Source organism: Bombina bombina, chromosome 4 (assembly GCF_027579735.1).
Source record: "Bombina bombina isolate aBomBom1 chromosome 4, aBomBom1.pri, whole genome shotgun sequence".
In the NCBI taxonomy this organism is placed as follows: Eukaryota; Metazoa; Chordata; class Amphibia; order Anura; family Bombinatoridae; genus Bombina; species Bombina bombina.
In genome coordinates, this window is record NC_069502.1 from 111,749,098 (window position 1) to 111,770,642 (window position 21,545).

The 21,545-nt window shown below is 39.4% G+C and overlaps 1 protein-coding gene across 2 annotated transcripts in view; it reads right to left on the bottom strand.

Annotated features, from left to right (window-relative positions):
- The window catches only part of SUPT3H (SPT3 homolog, SAGA and STAGA complex component), a 1,388,329-nt gene that overhangs the window by 514,018 nt on the left and 852,766 nt on the right, over positions 1 to 21,545 (bottom strand). The gene's annotated exons all lie outside the window — the stretch shown is intronic.

Genomic DNA, 21,545 nt, shown 5'->3' on the forward strand with positions numbered 1-21,545 from the left:
TTACATTTAAAGAAAAAGCATTAGAAATACTATAACAATCTAAATTCGAATTTTTCGAATTCGAATAACGTATTGCATAATTTGAATATTACATTTAAAGAAAAAGCATTAGAAATACTATTACAATCTAAATTCGAATTTTTCGAATTTGAATACACGTATTGCATAATTCGAATATTACATTTAAAGAAAAAGCATTAGAAATACTATTACAATCTAAATTCGAATTTTTCGAAAATAATATTTTCGAATGTAATCGTAAAATTCGAAACCGAACATTTGAAAATCGAATGTTAGAATGTTATGTAAACATTCGAAAAGCGATTCGAACAAACGAATGTGTTAAAATTTGTGCCATTTTTCGAATGTTGCAAAACATTCGCCCATCCCTTTTCTGCATGTTTGCAGAGGCAAAGGGGATAATCGCTGCTCTGTGCAAGTGTAGCAGCAAGGAGTGAAAATCTAACTGCTAAGTTCTGAGAAATACTTAAGGAAAACAACATTAGATTTGTGAGCAGAGCAGCAGATTTCCCTATACCTTTTGGGAGTGGGGACATCTATTTTGTGATCTTACAGTATCATAAAGATGTCTTTAGAATTATTAAGTGAGGATGTCAGAGCACACTTTTGTCTTTCAGATGGTGAGAATTGCATATCAATAACTATAGGCGGACATCTTTAGCTGTCTTACTAGTGATTTGTATATTCACACTTTCTCCTGAAGTTTGTTTTCTAAAAATCTTAAATAGATACAATAGTGTAAAAAAAAAAATTATATGAGTTTGAGCATTTTATATTAGCACTAATACAGACCAATAAAATCAACCTGTTAACAGGTGTCGTAAAACATTCTAAATTGTTATTTGAGAAACCAGAAAACAATAAATAAAAAGATGAAAACACGGCACATACCACATGATATATAGTTCAACCAAAAGAACAACCGAATGTGTCAAGGGGAATCAAAGCAAACCTGTTGCAGTAGATTGGTGGTACACTGCCTGCAGAAATGACCTACAATGTTTGGGAAGACATTCTCATGAGTCAGTTCCAAAGTTACATATGGAGGATTTAAATACCATCAAGTAAAGTCAGTTCCAATGTTACAATAGTTACTATCTTGGGGTGCCATTGATATGGAATATGCTAATCAAGTAATCTAGTTAGTTTAAAAAAAAGAATCAGTATTTAATTGACTTAATGTTTGACACTTCTCTTCACAGTTGCACACAGATAAATGTTATTGAATGTACTTCCATAATTATTTATTATCGGTTATGCTCTCCCTCCAAGCAGTCAGCAAAAGGGGGGAGAAAAAGCCTCCAAGGATTCAGGAACCTGCAGCTACATAACTTGACGAACCCTACACCTCAAAAAATGTCCGCATTGCAGAATTATCAAATTCAATATCCCTTGACTATATCACTAAACTGAATACATTACATATATTGATATTGTGTACATTTTTTCTATATTCTAATTCTTTGAAAAATCTTATCAAATCATTAGTCTAAAAATTCACCATTATATTTCATCGTAAATTGTGAGCTATATTATTCACTAAGTTTTAAAAAAGGTTTTTAACAATTCTCATTTCAGTTTCTACAAATTTGGTATGCAATGATGTTATTTTATTATTAATATATGACTAGGTACAAACCTTGAAAGAAAGAAAAAAAAAATGGAGTCATCACATTTGATGCATGTATTTATAAAAATACCAAATTTAAAAGTATTATTATTAATTATAACACAGAATTTTAATTTCCATTTGTATATTGTCACATATTTTATTTTTCTTTATATTTATATTTTAAGTAACACTATACCTTGGATGAACTCACAGATTAGTTGATTTAGACAACATACCAAAATTTAATTTGTGACCACCTAATTTTAAAAATAAATAGTGCATACATTGGAACTATGCTTTAAATAATGCAGAGGTGCACACTGTCACAGGTTTTATTATTGTATGCAACAAATTATATATTCTTCCTGCTACACCTGGATTATGAGTAACAGGTTATAAGAAACCAGGCTCTGCACCCATAGCCTGCATCACCTGGCAAAAGATGAACTCAACATTAAAGGGACCATTCAAATAAATCCATTATTAATCATACGTTGTATATTACACAATTATATATAGCATAAAATGTATGATGTATTCAGCCTAATTATATCATGATGTGGAATGTAATAGCCTTCATCTAGGTTAGACAATTGTCAGCTACAATCATATTATTAAACGTTAGAATAATACAATTTAAATAAATCAAAGAAAATTGCCCATAAAATAAACAATGTACAAATGAGTAAATATTTTAAATAATTTCATGAAAACTGCAGTCTTAAGAGTTAACATCAAGTAGAGTGATTTACAACTAAATGTCAAAACAGATAGCAAACACAAAACTAGATGTGCCACCTTACATCAGACCATGATGAAAGCGTATTTAATATAATAAATATTTTTTGTGTTATTAAAACTATGCTGTCCAGTGCTGAATTAAATTGTGGAGCAATCCACTGTAGATTTCTATAGCATCAAAATGTAATTCTTAAGGAGACACTAAACATCTGACTATAAAAATAAAATAACATATATTCAGTGAGATGTTCATTTTTAAACACTGAAATATGAGTAAAAATACTGTAAATGATAGGTAGTAATTCATATCTATAAACAGAATAAAGGTTTGGTTAGTTTAGAGCACTTTCATGCACTAGTTAGAAATATAACTTTAGAATTTAAACACATGCATATGCAAGTTTAAAATGATAACATCAATGTAAACATTTTTTAAATGAGATTTAGTCATGACCTAGAGTTTTCATAAAAAAGTTTCTTTTAGGTTTTAGAAACATACATTTTCATACACATAATCCCTACAAGGGTAATAAAAACAGAATTTATGCTTACCTGATAAATTACTTTCTCCAACGGTGTGTCCGGTCCACGGCGTCATCCTTACTTGTGGGATATTCTCTTCCCCAACAGGAAATGGCAAAGAGCCCAGCAAAGCTGGTCACATGATCCCTCCTAGGCTCCGCCTACCCCAGTCATTCGACCGACGTAAAGGAGGAATATGCATAGGAGAAATCATATGATACCGTGGTGACTGTAGTTAGAGAAAATAATTCATCAGACCTGATTAAAAAAACCAGGGTGGGCCGTGGACCGGACACACCGTTGGAGAAAGTAATTTATCAGGTAAGCATAAATTCTGTTTTCTCCAACATAGGTGTGTCCGGTCCACGGCGTCATCCTTACTTGTGGGAACCAATACCAAAGCTTTAGGACACGGATGATGGGAGGGAGCAAATCAGGTCACCTAGATGGAAGGCACCACGGCTTGCAAAACCTTTCTCCCAAAAATAGCCTCAGAAGAAGCAAAAGTATCAAATTTGTAAAATTTGGTAAAAGTGTGCAGTGAAGACCAAGTCGCTGCCTTACATATCTGATCAACAGAAGCCTCGTTCTTGAAGGCCCATGTGGAAGCCACAGCCCTAGTGGAGTGAGCTGTGATTCTTTCAGGAGGCTGCCGTCCGGCAGTCTCATAAGCCAATCGGATGATGCTTTTAAGCCAAAAAGAGAGAGAGGTAGAAGTTGCTTTTTGACCTCTCCTTTTACCAGAATAAACAACAAACAAAGAAGATGTTTGTCTGAAATCCTTTGTAGCCTCTAAATAGAATTTTAGAGCACGAACTACATCCAAATTGTGTAACAAACGTTCCTTCTTTGAAACTGGATTCGGACACAAAGAAGGCACAACTATCTCCTGGTTAATGTTTTTGTTAGAAACAACTTTCGGAAGAAAACCAGGTTTAGTACGCAAAACCACCTTATCTGCATGGAACACCAGATAAGGAGGAGAACACTGCAGAGCAGATAACTCTGAAACTCTTCTAGCAGAAGAAATTGCAACCAAAAACAAAACTTTCCAAGATAGTAACTTAATATCTACGGAATGTAAGGGTTCAAACGGAACCCCTTGAAGAACTGAAAGAACTAAATTGAGACTCCAAGGAGGAGTCAAAGGTTTGTAAACAGGCTTGATTCTAACCAGAGCCTGAACAAAAGCTTGAACATCTGGCACAGCCGCCAGTTTTTTGTGAAGTAAAACAGATAAAGCAGAAATCTGTCCCTTCAAAGAACTTGCAGATAATCCTTTCTCCAAACCCTCTTGTAGAAAGGATAGAATCTTAGGAATTTTTATCTTGTTCCATGGGAATCCTTTAGATTCACACCAACAGATATATTTTTTCCATATTTTATGGTAAATTTTCCTAGTTACAGGCTTTCTAGCCTGGACAAGAGTATCAATGACAGAATCTGAAAACCCACGCTTTGATAAAATCAAGCGTTCAATCTCCAAGCAGTCAGTTGGAGTGAAGCCAGATTCGGATGTTCGAATGGACCTTGAACAAGAAGGTCCTGTCTCAAAGGTAGCTTCCATGGTGGAGCCGATGACATATTCACCAGGTCTGCATACCAAGTTCTGCGTGGCCATGCAGGAGCTATCAAGATCACCGAAGCCCTCTCCTGATTGATCCTGGCTACCAGCCTGGGAATGAGAGGAAACGGTGGGAATACATAAGCTAGGTTGAAGGTCCAAGGCGCTATCAGTGCATCTACTAGAGTCGCCTTGGGATCCCTGGATCTGGACCCGTAGCAAGGAACCTTGAAGTTCTGACGAGACGCCATCAGGTCCATGTCTGGAATGCCCCATAATTGAGTTATTTGGGCAAAGATTTCCGGATGGAGTTCCCACTCCCCCGGATGGAAAGTCTGACGACTCAGAAAATCCGCTTCCCAATTTTCCACTCCTGGGATGTGGATTGCAGACAAGTGGCAGGAGTGATTCTCCGCCCATTGAATTATTTTGGTCACTTCCTCCATCGCCAGGGAACTCCTTGTTCCCCCCTGATGGTTGATATATGCAACAGTCGTCATGTTGTCTGATTGAAACCTTATGAATTTGGCCTTTGCTAGTTGAGGCCAAGCTTTGAGAGCATTGAATATCGCTCGCAGTTCCAGAATGTTTATCGGGAGAAGAGATTCTTCCCGAGACCATAGACCCTGAGCTTTCAGGGGTTCCCAGACCGCGCCCCAGCCCACCAGACTGGCGTCGGTCGTGACAATGACCCACTCTGGTCTGCGGAAGCTCATTCCCTGTGACAGGTTGTCCAGGTTCAGCCACCAACGGAGTGAATCTCTGGTTCTTTGATCTACTTGGATCGTCGGAGACAAGTCTGTATAATCCCCATTCCACTGTCTGAGCATGCACAGTTGTAATGGTCTTAGATGAATTCGTGCAAAAGGAACTATGTCCATTGCCGCAACCATCAAACCTATTACTTCCATGCAATGCGCTATGGAAGGAAGAAGAACAGAATGAAGTACTTGACAAGAGCTTAGAAGTTTTGATTTTCTGGCCTCTGTCAGAAAAATCTTCATTTCTAAGGAATCTATTATTGTTCCCAAGAAGGGAACTCTTGTTGACGGGGACAGAGAACTTTTTTCTATGTTCACTTTCCACCCGTGAGATCTGAGAAAGGCTAGGACAATGTCCGTATGAGCCTTTGCCTTTGACAGAGACGACGCTTGAATCAGTATGTCGTCCAAGTAAGGTACTACTGCAATGCCCCTTGGTCTTAGCACCGCTAGAAGGGACCCTAGTACCTTTGTGAAAATCCTTGGAGCAGTGGCTAATCCGAATGGAAGTGCCACAAACTGGTAATGCTTGTCCAGAAAGGCGAACCTTAGGAACCGATGAAGTTCCTTGTGGATAGGAATATGTAGATACGCATCCTTTAAATCCACCGTGGTCATGAATTGACCTTCCTGGATGGTAGGAAGAATTGTTCGAATGGTTTCCATTTTGAACGATGGAACCCTGAGAAATTTGTTTAGAATCTTGAGATCTAAAATCGGTCTGAATGTTCCTTCTTTTTTGGGAACTATGAACAGATTGGAGTAAAACCCCATCCCTTGTTCTCCTAATGGAACAGGATGAATCACTCCCATTCTTAACAGGTCTTCTACACAATGTAAGAATGCCTGTCTTTTTATTTGGTTTGAAGACAATTGAGACCTGTGGAACCTCCCCCTTGGGGGTAGTTCCTTGAATTCCAGGAGATAACCTTGAGAAACTATTTCTAGCGCCCAAGGATCCTGAACATCTCTTGCCCAAGCCTGAGCAAAGAGAGAGAGTCTGCCCCCCACCAGATCCGGTCCCGGATCGGGGGCCAACACTTCATGCTGTTTTAGTAGCAGTGGCAGGTTTCTTGGCCTGCTTACCCTTGTTCCAGCCTTGCATCGGTCTCCAGGCTGGTTTGGTTTGAGAACTATTACCCTCTTGTTTAGAGGGTGTAGAATTTGAGGCTGGTCCGTTTCTGCGAAAGGGACGAAAATTTGGCTTATTTTTAGCCTTAAAAGACCTATCCTGAGGAAGGGCGTGGCCCTTTCCCCCAGTGATATCTGAAATAATCTCTTTCAAGTCAGGGCCAAACAGCGTTTTACCCTTGAAAGGGATGTTAAGCAATTTGTTCTTGGAGGACACATCCGCTGACCAAGACTTTAGCCAAAGCGCTCTGCGCGCCACAATAGCAAAACCTGAATTTTTCGCCGCTAATCTAGCTAATTGCAAAGTGGCGTCTAAGATAAAAGAGTTAGCCAATTTAAGTGCTTGAACTCTGTCCATAACCTCCTCATACGAAGATTCTTTATTGAGCGACTTTTCTAGTTCTTCGAACCAGAAACACGCTGCTGTAGTGACAGGAACAATGCATGAAATTGGTTGTAGAAGGTAACCTTGCTGAACAAACATCTTTTTAAGCAAACCCTCTAATTTTTTATCCATAGGATCTTTGAAGGCACAACTATCTTCTATAGGGATAGTAGTGCGTTTGTTTAGAGTAGAAACCGCCCCCTCGACCTTGGGGACTGTCTGCCATAAGTCTTTTCTGGGGTCGACCATAGGAAATAATTTCTTAAATATAGGGGGAGGAACAAAAGGTATGCCGGGCCTTTCCCATTCCTTATTTATAATGTCCGCCACCCGCTTGGGTATAGGAAAAGCATCGGGGGGCACCGGGACCTCTAGGAACTTGTCCATCTTACATAATTTCTCTGGAATGACCAAATTGTCACAATCATCCAGAGTAGATAACACCTCCTTAAGCAGAGCGCGGAGATGTTCTAATTTAAATTTAAAAGTAATAACATCAGGTTCAGCTTGTTGAGAAATTTTTTCTGAATCTGAAATTTCTCCCTCAGACAAAACCTCCCTCCTGGCCCCTTCAGATTGGTGTGAGGGTATGTCAGAACCATTATCATCAGCGTCCTCATGCTCTTCAGTATCTAAAACAGAGCAATCGCGCTTTCTCTGATAAGTGGGCATTTTGGACAAAATGTTTTTAATAGAATTATCCATTACAGCCGTTAATTGTTGCATAGTAAGAAGGATTGGCGCACTAGATGTACTAGGGGCCTCTTGTGTGGGCAAGACTGGTGTAGACACAGAAGGGGATGATGCAGTACCATGCTTACTCCCCTCGCTTGAGGAATTATCTTGGGCAACATCATTATCAGTGGCATCATTGTCCCTACTTTGTTTGGACACTATGTCACATTCATCACATATATTTAAATGGGGAGGAACCTTGGCTTCCAAACATACAGAACATCGTCTATCTGATGGTTCAGACATGTTAACAGGCATAAACTTGATAACAAAGCACAAAAAACGTTTTAAAATAAAACCGTTACTGTCACTTTAAATTTTAAACTGAACACACTTTATTACTGAATATGTGAAAAAGTATGAAGGAATTGTTCAAAATTCACCAAAATTTCACCACAGTGTCTTAAAGCCTTAAAAATATTGCACACCAAATTTGAAAGCTTTAACTCTTAAAATAACGGAACCGGAGCCGTTTTTACGTTTAACCCCTATACAGTCCCTGGTATCTGCTTTGCTGAGACCCAACCAAGCCCAGAGGGGAATACGATACCAAATGACGCCTTCAATAAGCTTTTTCAGTGGTTCTTAGCTCCTCACACATGCATCTGCATGCCTTGCTTTCCAAAAACAACTGCGCATTAGTGGCGCGAAAATGAGGCTCTGCCTATGACTAGAAAAGGCCCCCAGTGAAAAAGGTGTCCAATACAGTGCCTGCCGTTTTTTTTTTAATACATCCCCAAGATTAAAAGAACTATTTATAGTTATAATCCACTAAATATACTTATAAAGTAATCGTTTTAGCCCAGAAAAATGTCTACCAGTCTTTAAAGCCCTTGTGAAGCCCTTTATTTTTATACTAAACTAAGAAAATGGCTTACCGGTTCCCATAGGGAAAATGACAGCTTCCAGCATTACCAAGTCTTGTTAGAAATGTGTCATACCTCAAGCAGCAAAAGTCTGCCCACTGTTTCCCCCAACTGAAGTTAATTCATCTCAACAGTCCTGTGTGGAAACAGCCATCGATTTTAGTAACGGTTGCTAAAATCATTTTCCTCTTACAAACAGAAATCTTCATCTCTTTTCTGTTTCAGAGTAAATAGTACATACCAGCACTATTTTAAAATAACAAACTCTTGATTGAAGAATAAAAACTACATTTAAACACCAAAAAACTCTTAGCCATCTCCGTGGAGATGTTGCCTGTGCAACGGCAAAGAGAATGACTGGGGTAGGCGGAGCCTAGGAGGGATCATGTGACCAGCTTTGCTGGGCTCTTTGCCATTTCCTGTTGGGGAAGAGAATATCCCACAAGTAAGGATGACGCCGTGGACCGGACACACCTATGTTGGAGAAAAGATAATAAGGTGTATGGTTAAATCAACTATCCTAACACTAAAATTGTGCAATAGTGAAAGAAGATGTGATTCATGCAGGAGCAATACCTACTTAGCCGTGAACAGAACAGAGAGCGAGAAAAGGTAAGACACAAAAATTACACAGATACATGAATGACAGGGTGGGTTACCCAGCAATCATCCCCAGAGGAATTGGTGTGATTTAAACCTTTGAAAGATGACAGTGTGCTGCAGGATATAGCCATAAGTACTTCCATGATATATAGCCCAGAAATGAATAAAAAAAAAGTCGATTCTGCTGATAACTCCTTTGGTTGACTGAAAACTGCCAGATTACAGAAAATGAATACAAGCTAGGTACAAAAAGCAGCCTTAAGAAAGTAATCTAAAGCAAGGGAACTTTACCTTCCCGCTATCTCTGGATTCCTCACTGAAGAAAACAATCTGAGCCTTACAAGCCTATACTTTTTGTTAGGGTTGTGGTCATCTATGAATCACCCTTACACCAATCTTACGAGCCGGTCCCCTCTGTTTTTCCAGGTTATGCTTGCTACTGGCTGGCTAGACCCACTCTCTCTCACTGGTATTGCCCCAGTGTAAGGCCTCTCACTCCACTGATTCTCTCACATAAAGCCCTTGCCAGAAGCCGTGCCACTCTCACTGGCTGTATTGCCTCTTTCTCTTCTCATTTGATAAGGTCTTGTCCCCTCATTCTCTATCCTATCTTTGTGAAATCCCATAAAACCGTGGTGTTCCTTGCAACATGTGTGCAGTAACAAAATGCTCTAAAGCAGTGATGGCTAGCCTTGCACCCATGATTTTTGTCATGATGCTCACCTAGAATGCAGAGTGCCTAAGAATCATGGGAAATGTAGTTACAAAACATCTGGGGTGCCAAGGTTAGTCATTCCTGCTCTAAAGCATTACAGTATCTCATTATTGCAGTGTCATTAAATTCATTAGAGCATGTCATTTTAAGACTGGCAACCCTTTAATGCCAAGGCTGGATTGGCCAACCAGGATACCAAGAGATTTCCCGGTGGGATGCAGTACCTGGGGCTGGAAAGCTACAATTTAAAGGGGTGATTAATATTTATTATTATTATTATTATTTATTTATAAAGCGCCAACAGATTCCGCAGCGATTAATAGATGTAATTGGGTTGTAGGGTGCCTATATAACAACAATCTGGCACTTTTGTTTAATACAAACCAATATATTTTAATTCTTAAAAAAAAATATTGGGGGAAGGAGTATCTCAGTAATCTCCTTTGAGAAAAATGGGGCATGCAAATTCTACTGGCTCAACGAAAAATAGGGCTGGTCTCCAAATTTTCCAGGGCTGCTTTTTATCCCCAGTCCGGCCCTTTTTAACGCTATTTGTTTAACCCCTGAAAAAGGGGTTAAACACAAAGTAAAAGTAAAGATCTCAGCTGTGTGACTAGCGCTGTTGATCCGATCAGTGGCAGTTTCCCTTGGGATCTGCGGCTCTTGAGCAATAATTCTACTAGAGTATGTATTTTTTCAACTATAATGGCCCTTTAAACTATTTTACCCGATATAACTAAAATATTTTAAGTTATTATTTAGGTTAACTAAATGAATGAGTATGATGATGAAATATGAAAATTATTTGTATAACATCTCTGAAGCTTATTATTATTTACATTTACTTTTATAATAATGTATTTAGTATAGTGGATACTGAGCGGCAAAGAAACACACAAGGATATATGAAAGGTCCTTCATTTGAACATATTTTTAAATTATTGTATTTTGTTGTTTAACTGTGTAAGTAAACTGTTCAAGGCTTTTTTTTTTTGCTTAATCTTGTCTCTTGTATTTTTTAAAGGTTATATTTATAGTAATTTTTATCTTTAATTTATTGAGCCGTTCAGGAAATACAGCAATATTTATTTGTTTTGTTTCTATGTACATTTCCTAGACTCTAGTGATTTTTGAATGATGAATTTATTATGGAGGATCATCATTTTAATAGCCAAGTTTATTTCTCTTTATTTCAGTGAATAAATTAATGTGTCCTTTGAGAACAGTCTGACATTTCCCAGAACAAATTTGTCTTTATGCTTTGCACCATCATTTGAACAGCATATTTACCAGGAGTCATTAAAAAACTCATAAGACATACAGTATACACAGTCTCCAAATATAGGGCTAGATTACAAGTGGAGCGCTAAATTATCGCAAATGGGCAAATTACCGCACGCTTGCAGTAGCAATTAGCGTTTATAAAATAAAACAGAAATCAGAACTCTGATTAATTTTATAAATGTACCCAAAATGCCCCCAAAATATAGTGGTGTGTATTTTATAAAACAAATTGTAGCATTTTTATTTTTTAATACAATAACTACACCAGGCAGTTTTGGGGGGCTAAAGTTGGCGGGTGTGAAAAAAAGGGCACTTAAAAATGCCTTTACATTGCGGTCTATAGGAACTGTGTGTTCCCTGTAAATATATATATATAATAGAGATTATAGAAATCAGCGCTAGAAGTGTATGAGTATGCTGTTAATCTTAATATATCTTCCCATCCACTACTGGAAAATATATGTGTACACAAGACACTTGCAGGTTAAACAGAAAACAGTCTCATTCAGTCAAATGTGGCAAGTCTATGGATGTGTATTGTTCATTTATATCCACAATACTGGTTCCTGTGTGTTATGAAGAAATAGGCTGCTCGTCTGAGAGAAGAAGAATGATCCCCCGCGGGGCGAGGTTCCTCTTAGAAATCTGAAAGAGTATGAGACAAGACAAGCGCCCAGGGGCACACTTCGTGTAATACGTTCAGATCATTTACTTATAATATAGCAGTGGGAAAAATCCGCTCTCACCTGGTTCAACCTCAACTTATGAGGTATGCAAAAAGCACTTCTGTTAGTGTACTCTCAGCTCTTGTAGTCCTCCTGCGTGTCCTCAGGTCTCCAGTAAATCCGTGGAGTCTGCAGCGTATCCCTGGAACTCTGCAACCTTTATTTAAAGGGGACTAGGGCATAGGAGTGAGGTGAAGTGTACTGATTTGAAATATACACAACTACCAATTGATAAAGATAAAAACAGGTGTTTATTTATATACATAAAATAGCGTTTAACAGTGCAGAATAAAAAACCCCTACAAGAGTTTGTTTTGTAGGCAAAGAGAAAATGTTCCTCGTATTGAAGAATATCACTATAGAGCTGTAGTCATACAGGTGTTCAGTCCAGCATGCAAGGCTAGAAACACGAGTGGCTAATGCGCTCTACTATACATAAACATAAAATCAAGAAAGGAGCACCAAAGGATATTCGCAGATCTGCTTTATATAAATTCGTTATAAAGCAGTCCAATCCTTTATGCAGCTCCGTGTAGATGTGTGAGCACAGCTTGCAATGTCAGCGTGTGGCGGGGGGCGGAGCCTAACGCGTTTCGTAACCAATGGGTTACTTCATCTGATATAAAGCAGATCTGCGAATATCCTTTGGTGCTCCTTTCTTGATTTTATGTTTATGTATAGTAGAGCGCATTAGCCACTCGTGTTTCTAGCCTTGCATGCTGGACTGAACACCTGTATGACTACAGCTCTATAGTGATATTCTTCAATACGAGGAACATTTTCTCTTTGCCTACAAAACAAACTCTTGTAGGGGTTTTTTATTCTGCACTGTTAAACGCTATTTTATGTATATAAATAAACACCTGTTTTTATCTTTATCAATTGGTAGTTGTGTATATTTCAAATCAGTACACTTCACCTCACTCCTATGCCCTAGTCCCCTTTAAATAAAGGTTGCAGAGTTCCAGGGATACGCTGCAGACTCCACGGATTTACTGGAGACCTGAGGACACGCAGGAGGACTACAAGAGCTGAGAGTACACTAACAGAAGTGCTTTTTGCATACCTCATAAGTTGAGGTTGAACCAGGTGAGAGCGGATTTTTCCCACTGCTATATTATAAGTAAATGATCTGAACGTATTACACGAAGTGTGCCCCTGGGCGCTTGTCTTGTCTCATACTCTTTCATATATATATATATATATATATATATATATATATATATATGTATATGTTATATATATTTATATATATATATATTTATATATTCATACACATATGTATTTACAATCTGCTGCGCTATTATTTATGCCGTCTATGACAACATGAGAACGAGGCTCCCATTTGAGTCTATGGAAGCGCGCTCTTGTGACCGCAATGCTTCCCAGCAATCTGAATGCGACCTCACGTTCGCATTGCTGTCAACTTGTAATACAATCACACATTACCGTGTATTGGTATTAATCAGTAGAGCGCAAATATCAATTTCAAGAAAGCGATATTTAGTGCTCCACTTGTAATCTGGCCCATAATCCCTAAATTAAATTACCATTCAGCCTGAATATTGGGGTCTCTCTAAATCCAAAAAAGAGCTGTGTAAATTATTTTCTACAATGAGATACTGTGTATGTAGGGACATGTGGACGGACAATGTTCTCATACAGTTATAAGAACCATGCCACTGCTGATAATGAAAATAGGAGAAGTGATGTGTGCTGGGGAGGGGATTTAACAGGTTTGTGCCAGAAATCAAACTCTACCACTGAGCTATAGGAGAACTTTGTCTGTGGGAGAATTGAGCGTGGTTAATCTATGCTGACAGTTGTTTGTCCAGCATACCTGGGGATTGATTCCCTGGTTAACCCTCTATATAAGTATGTTTCTCCTCTCCCATCAATTATTTGTCCCAATATTTGCTATTTAACAATTTCCTTATTCATTGAATTTTGCTTTCTTATAAAAACAATGCAAGTTTCTTTCTGCGTTGTGAGCTGTTTCCTAACTTCTACTTGCTGCATGCCTTCCTTGCTGCTTTTGGATTAATAGATTGATTCTGACCCTGCTCCTACTTCTGAAATCACGATAAAGTGCACGATAAAGCAAAGCATGAACTCAGCACTGATTTTTTTTCCAACATGCAAATGACAGTAGCTAAATGGCAATTGCTCTCTGAGCACTTACTCTGATGAGTTAAAGACATTTTGAGGTAAAATATCTTTATTTATTTTTTTTACAAAGAGATTCTCCAGTGAAATTTTCTACTCAGCGTTTTCAGATATTCTGCACCACTTTCAGGTGATTTAGCAAATGGGTAACAAGTGTCTAGATCATTATCTGTTGCCAAGGAGTTAATAAAATTGATATTGTTGAACCATCTTTCACAGTTTGTCTGTGTGTCATTAGCAACTTTAATGAAAGGGATATTGTAGAGGAAAAAACTCTATTTACACACGTTTATCATGAACAAAATCCTTCTTTAATAATGTATTTAAATCCAGGACATAATTCAATGTCCTGGAACACCACATGATGCGTCAGATGAGGATAGGACTGATGATTGGACCTTACTTATTTATTCTTGTTCTTGATTGGCTCATCTGCTTATTTGAACAAAAGAAGCATTTTATTTTGAAGCTCGAATGTTCCCTTCAGAGAAATTGTATTACAGAGGGAAACATAAACAAAAAAAATTCAACATAGATTCCAGCCACCAATATATTAAAAGGACCTTTATTGTCTCCTTAATGGGTCCATGGGAAAAAATGTTTCATTCTTTCAATAGGCCCGTAATCACCTTTAAACACCAGAATAACTTTATAAAAAGTGATAGTAAATCCCAGCGTTTGTGAAAAGTTTTTGAAGCTGCCTCGCACAGACCTGAGATGCCTAAACTGGGTAGTGTCTGCTGGAAAGCTTTATTCTTCTCATCCAACAGTGAGAATGATTCAATTCTCTCTTGTTTAAACAGGCCAGTTATAATCTTAAATGATTATTCTTTATTCTTTTTCATTTAGGTCTTATCATTTAATCAAGAAACATCATCAGGGGATTTTAAGATTTAAAAAAAAAAAAGTTAGTGTGAAGATTGATGGCTCAGTCCTATATGAAACTAAGTAGGACTTCCTGTGTGTGCCAAGTATATGTGGAAAAGTGATTATTGGGTACTTAGATTAAACATACTTATAAACTTGTGCCAGTTTTTCTCTTTTTCTTTTTCATGCATAGGCAAAGATATGGTATTAATTTTTAAAGATTTGCTATTTAGACAGTGGATGTGTTAAAAAAATTTTTTTTATTGAGTTTACCAAACTCTTTTCACACAAAGAAATGAAAAGTAATACAAAAAATAAACACCTCTTGCTTTTGTGTAACAATTGTGTATTGTCCTACATTGTGAAGAGAGCACAAAAAAGAATGAGACAAAGCACAATTTTTACACAAGTGTTTGATTTATGTACCCTTTTTTTAAACAATTTATTATAAAAGAGAGGTTACAGGCTAGATAGGACAGTAGTTTTAAAAGGTACAAGAACCCCAATTTTATTTCATAATTCAGATAGAGCATGCATTTTTAATCAGCTTTCCAATATACTATTATCAAATTTGCTTCACTCTATTTGTATTCTTTGTTAAAAAGCATACCTATGTAGGCTCAGGAGAAGCAATGCACTACTGGGAGCTAGCTGCTAATTGGTGGCTGCACATATATGCCTCTCGTTATTTGCTTAACAGATGTCTCCAGCTAGCTCCCAGTGGCACATTGCTGCTCCTTCTATAAGAGGATACCAAGACAAAGAGGCAAATTTGAAAATAGAAGTAAATTGGAATATTGTTTAAAATTGTATGCTCTATTTTTTAATTTTAAGGAAGCAAAATTCAATGATTAAGGAAATTGTTAAATAGCAAATATTGGGACAAATCATTCTCAAATAAACACACAAGGGTTAACATTTAAAACTTTTTTTTAAGAAATATACACCACATACCACATGGTTAGAAAAGTAAAATAAATAAATGCAAGCTAATGTGGCTTAATAAAAATGTGTTAAGAGAAAACTTAAATTATGCTTACCTGATAATTTTCTTTTCTTCTGACGTGAAGAGTCCACAGCTGCATTTATTACTGTTGTGAATTCAGAACCTGGCCATCAGGAAAAGGCAAAGACACCCCAGACAAAGGCTTAAATACCTTCCCCCCCCACCACTTCCATCATCCCCCAGTCATTCTGCCAAGGGAACAAGGAACAGTAGGAGAAATATCAGGGTGAAAAGGTGCCAGGAGAACAAAAAACTAAAATACGGCCGCCCCATAGATAAAACACGGGCGGGGAGCTGTGGACTCTTCCCAAAAATTATAAGGTAAGTATAATTTAAGTTTTTTCTTCTTAAACGGGAAGAGTCCACAGCTACATTCATTACTTTTGGGAAAACAATATCCAAGCTATAGAGGACACTGAATGCAAACAAAAGGGCGGGTACAGAAGGCGGCCCCTTCGAAGGGCACCACAGCCTGAAAAAACCCAACACCCTACAAAAAATCTGTAAACCTGAAAGGACCCAGTAACTGCCCATCAGTTAAATAACCTACAAGGCCGAGCTAGAGACCACTAAGACCCCTAGATCCATTGAGCACAAAAAGCCCCCAAGGAGCCAAGTCCCGCGGGCCTTCTGATCACACAGAACTAACCCCTGACCCAAAGGAAGAAACTTTCACCTACCCCAGAGGGGGAAAACAGAGGACCCATGTCTAAAGGACCACCAACAGAGGAAGATGTCTAAAGGACCACCAACTAAGGAAAGGAACCTCAAAACGACTAAAGCAAACCCAAGATTGCTAAAGAAAACCACCCAGGGAGGAACTCCCTAGGAGGACAAGGACTAGAGAGCAACACTACACCTAGAAAGGTGCAATCCCAAGAAAAAAAAACAAGGTATATCCTCAGATACCTGTAACAACACCATACGACTTATGGTGCTACAAGGAAGCCACAAGCTCCCCACTGTACCCTAGTCTAGCAACACAGTAGCTAAACTAGTCAACATAGGAAGGAAACCCCTATGAACCGAAGCAAATTCGGAACCTGCAGACAAGGATGATTATCCTAACAGAGAAAATGGCTAGCACATGAAAACACGTAGCCACCTCTGAACAAGAACTCTCAAACTCCAGCCTCAAGCTGACCCTAAGACAACATGGGAGAACATTCTACAGAGAATGCCGAAAAATATCGAAACAACTCTCGTCTAGGACACCAGACCTTAGAAGACCATCCCACACCAGCAGCATATGCAACCAGTGGAGGAATGGACACGGTGACCCCCCACCGAAGGCAGGATTCAAACTTCAAACTTTCAGCTATTAGACAAGCACACGGTCAAGACTCAACAGATCAGCCAGATCCCCGACCCCCCCTCCGAGGTAACATACCCATTCAAAAAAAATGGCAACGTCCGAAAACAAAGAATACAGAATTTTACAAACCAAACCTCAGAAGAAAAAAAGGAGGTGCCTGAAAGGAAATGAACCCCTGGGAGAACAAATCTGACCAGTATCTAAATTAGCTTGTCAAGACAGAAATACACTGTGCTCGGGATCCAAAACCCCTACACAGCTCCCTCCCTAAAAATGACCACTCCCAAACAAGGGAGATAGGACACTGAACTACAGCGTCCCAGTACCCGAATCCAGCCCCATGACCTCTTGCACGCAAAGGAGGGCAGAACCCCTCGGAAACGAGAAGAGAAAGAGCTATGAGGCCTCATGGAAACTGTAACCCTGCAAGACCTCCCCGAAGGAAGTTAAAGGTAAAGGAACCGCTTCCCCAGCCAGAGGCTTGGCGAAGAGAAGAGAGAATGGTAAAAACCATTGATAAGATACCGACAGCTCAGTTGAACCAACAACCACGAGCCAACATCAAGGTGCAATAGCTGCCCCTGACAACAACCGTAAGATCTCGCCTGAGAGACAGAAAAAAATAACCCTCAGACAGATACCAAAACGTCCCTGAAGGGACAAGCGGAAATCAAACCTCCTAGGACTGATTCAGATCCGGACTCCAAATTCTCAGACAATAGACATGGCCATAAGCCAGACCCCCAGAACCCAAGACCAGTCAATGTTCTAACCCCCTGAGGAACCATCAAATGACATGGAGTGCTCCCTGGCCAGTGCATCCCATATCCCAATGTCCCTGGACATTGGACTCTCAAAATAGAGTCAGACCAAAGAGGCCAAGAGACATCTTAACAGGTCTAAGAAGAGGGCAACCAGCACCCGGAGGTGCAACTGGATCCAGGACCCTCTGCTGAAAACCCAAGTAGTTAGATCTCATAGAGAGTCGAAAGAGAACATCCCCCTCTGAAGACCACGGGGTTATAAGGGACAAGATCCAAACCAGTCCGTAGGATGAGAAGACAATAACATCTCCAAAAGACCCTTACAGGATCAGCCTCCCGTAAATCCTGTATCTCACAGGAAAAAGAGAGAGCCTCACAACTCCTGGCAGACAATTCAACCAAGGGGAATGCCAGGGAAAAACAAAAAAAGAGGAGGCAAAAAGGACATACTCGAACTTCCAAACACAAGTAACTCGACCACCAAAGAATAAGACAAAGTAGCCCCAACAACCTACTAGAGGTACCTGGGATTAGGCCACAAATATTGGACATCCAGAAGATACCAAGCGCGAAAACAAAAAATTGCCATCCATCTGGTACCCCCGATGCCTAGCAGTCTCCGATCCCGGAACCTCTCAATAGTAGTAATGGGAGATGAACCAATGCAGCCCTCTGTCTTCTAAAATGGAGGTAAAAAAACACACAAACACTTATCGAAGTGAACAACCCAGCACCCAACAGGGTAACCACTACATTGGCACCACATGGGTGACATTAACCGTAAGGAACAGTGCCCGACTAGGACCCGCCTGTCATGAGAACACTCCGAAACTGTCCAAGGAAAATCGAGGCCCCCGAAGGGATCGTTAACAAACTATAAACATAACTATGTCATTATATAGTACAACGCAAATTCCAAGTAAGTGCCCACACGACCACAAAATCGCAAGTATCAGTTCCAGAGAAGAAACATTCCCAAAACGGAAAATTGTAACAAACGTGAGCTTCGTAAAACAAATTAAACATCCTAACTGGATCAAATAAAATAAAGGCAGCACCCATGGGTAATCGCCAAAGGAGAATGGGCATGCCGATCAGAGGCCCCATTCTCCTAAGTTCAGAACTGGAACAGATACTTAAAAGAAAAGAAAAACGGAGACGTCAAGGAGATTGGCTTCATCCCCATACGTCTAACCCAGTTTGCCCTCCAGCACAGAAGACTAAGGATCCTTCGGCCCAGTAGGACTGGAATCTTTCAGCACCGCCAAAACATGCCTTAGTAGTACACAAAGACGTGCCAGTCTATAAAGAAAGGCAAAATGTTCCCCCGCCGGATCGATGGACCACCCCGGCCCTGAAGGAGAGGGTCGAACTGACTCAGGCGATCTCATGCTCGACGGACCCCAGTAAACAGATCTTAAAAATACTTCTCTTGGGAGATATAAATTTGCCAGCACCATAGATATGGATATGCGGAACCGTGCAGTAACCTCTGGAGGAAACAAGCCGCCTTCTGGGGAAGGAGTAACGGCCATAGGGACACCTGCTTGCATAGCACAAGAAGGTTCTGGGGCACGCGCCTCACTGGACATGGAATCCTACTGCTTCTTGAATCAGGGGAAGGGAGTACTCTAGCACAGCAAATATGGACAAAAGCTAAACGGCACCTTACAACCCCAATGGCTGGGGCACTCACCATCTCCTGTGAACCAGACAACCAAAGAACAGACTCTCTCCGTCATCAATCGGTCAGAGTACGGAAATACACATGGTGCATGGCATATGCTTAGCAAAAAAGGCGCGCCAGACTGATGATAAGGCCATTTTGTTCAGAATAGCCCTGAGCCCAAGCATCATTACTCATTAGCAGAAAGAATCACATAAACATGATTAAAAGTCCCCCCTGTTCAATAACCCCCCACAGGAGATATTAACCCTTGATTACCCTTGATAAGATAAAGGAGTACCGGAATCTACGCCGTGGAACAGAAACATGGCCCTTCAAGTGTGACAGATAGAAGCATCGCTTCTGAGGGGACTTGAGTGAATAAAGGCAGGCAGTGAAACTTGTCAACGCTGATTGCCAAGGAGCTGTTAACATGAGTCAGATGGTTTCGCAGAGACGACACTCCATGCTCTCACTGAGAGGTTGACAGGATTACTTAAAACTCCAGTCCCATTCCGAAGAGTACTACCCTCCATAAGAGACTATCTTCAAACTTCTGACACTTCTCTGCCAACCTCCTGTGATGAAAGGCAAAGATTGACTGGGGGATGAGGGAAGTGGGGGAGCTATTTAAGCCTTTGGCTAGGGAGTCTTTGCCTCCTCCTGGTGGCCAGGTTCTGAATTCACAAAAGTAATGAATGCAGCTGTGGACTCTTCACCCTTAAAGAAGAAAATTAGGAAAAAACATAGGGCATTTAAAATATTAAAATAAAATAAAACAGACTCAACATTCCAGATATATAAGGAATGTAACAAAGCATGCAAAAAGCAATCAAATTAGCCAAAATTGAAAATTAAAGATTAATTGCAAAGGATTCTAAGCTAAAAAACATAATTTATGTAAGAACTTACCTGATAAATTCATTTCTTTCATATTAGCAAGAGTCCATGAGCTAGTGACGTATGGGATATACATTCCTACCAGGAGGGGCAAAGTTTCCCAAACCTCAAAATGCCTATAAATACACCCCTCACCACACCCACAAATCAGTTTAACGAATAGCCAAGAAGTGGGGTGAAAAGAAAAAAGTGCGAAGCATAAATATAAGGAATTGGAATAATTGTGCTTTATACAAAAAATCATAACCACCACAAAAAAGGGTGGGCCTCATGGACTCTTGCTAATATGAAAGAAATGAATTTATCAGGTAAGTTCTTACATAAATTATGTTTTCTTTCATGTAATTAGCAAGAGTCCATGAGCTAGTGACGTATGGGATAATGACTACCCAAGATGTGGATCTTCCACGCAAGAGTCACTAGAGAGGGAGGGATAAATTAAAGACAGCCAATTCCGCTGAAAAAAATCCACACCCAAAAATAAAGTTTAAATCTTATAAAGAAAAAAACTGAAAATATAAGCAGAAGATTCAAACTGAAACAGCTGCCTGAAGTACTTTTCTACCAAAAACAGCTTCAGAAGAAGAAAACACATCAAAATGGTAGAATTTAGTAAAAGTATGCAAAGAAGACCAAGTTGCTGCTTTGCAAATCTGATCAACCGAAGCTTCATTCCTAAACGCCCAGGAAGTAGAAACTGACCTAGTAGAATGAGCTATAATCCTTTGAGGCGGAGTTTTACCCGACTCGACATAAGCATGATGAATTAAAGATTTCAACCAAGATGCCAAAGAAATGGCAGAGGCCTTCTGACCTTTCCTAGAACCGGAAAAGATAACAAATAGACTAGAAGTCTTTCTGAAATTCTTAGTAGCTTCAACATAATATTTCAAAGCTCTAACTACATCCAAAGAATGCAATGATTTCTCCTTAGAATTCTTAGGATTAGGACATAATGAAGGAACCACAATTTCTCTACTAATGTTGTTAGAATTCACAACCTTAGGTAAAAATTTAAAAGAAGTTCGCAACACCGCCTTATCCTGGTGAAAAATCAGAAAAGGAGACTCACAAGAAAGAGCAGATAATTCAGAAACTCTTCCGGCAGAAGAGATGGCCAAAAGGAACAAAACTTTCCAAGAAAGTAATTTAATGTCCAATGAATGCATAGGTTCAAACGGAGGAGCTTGAAGAGC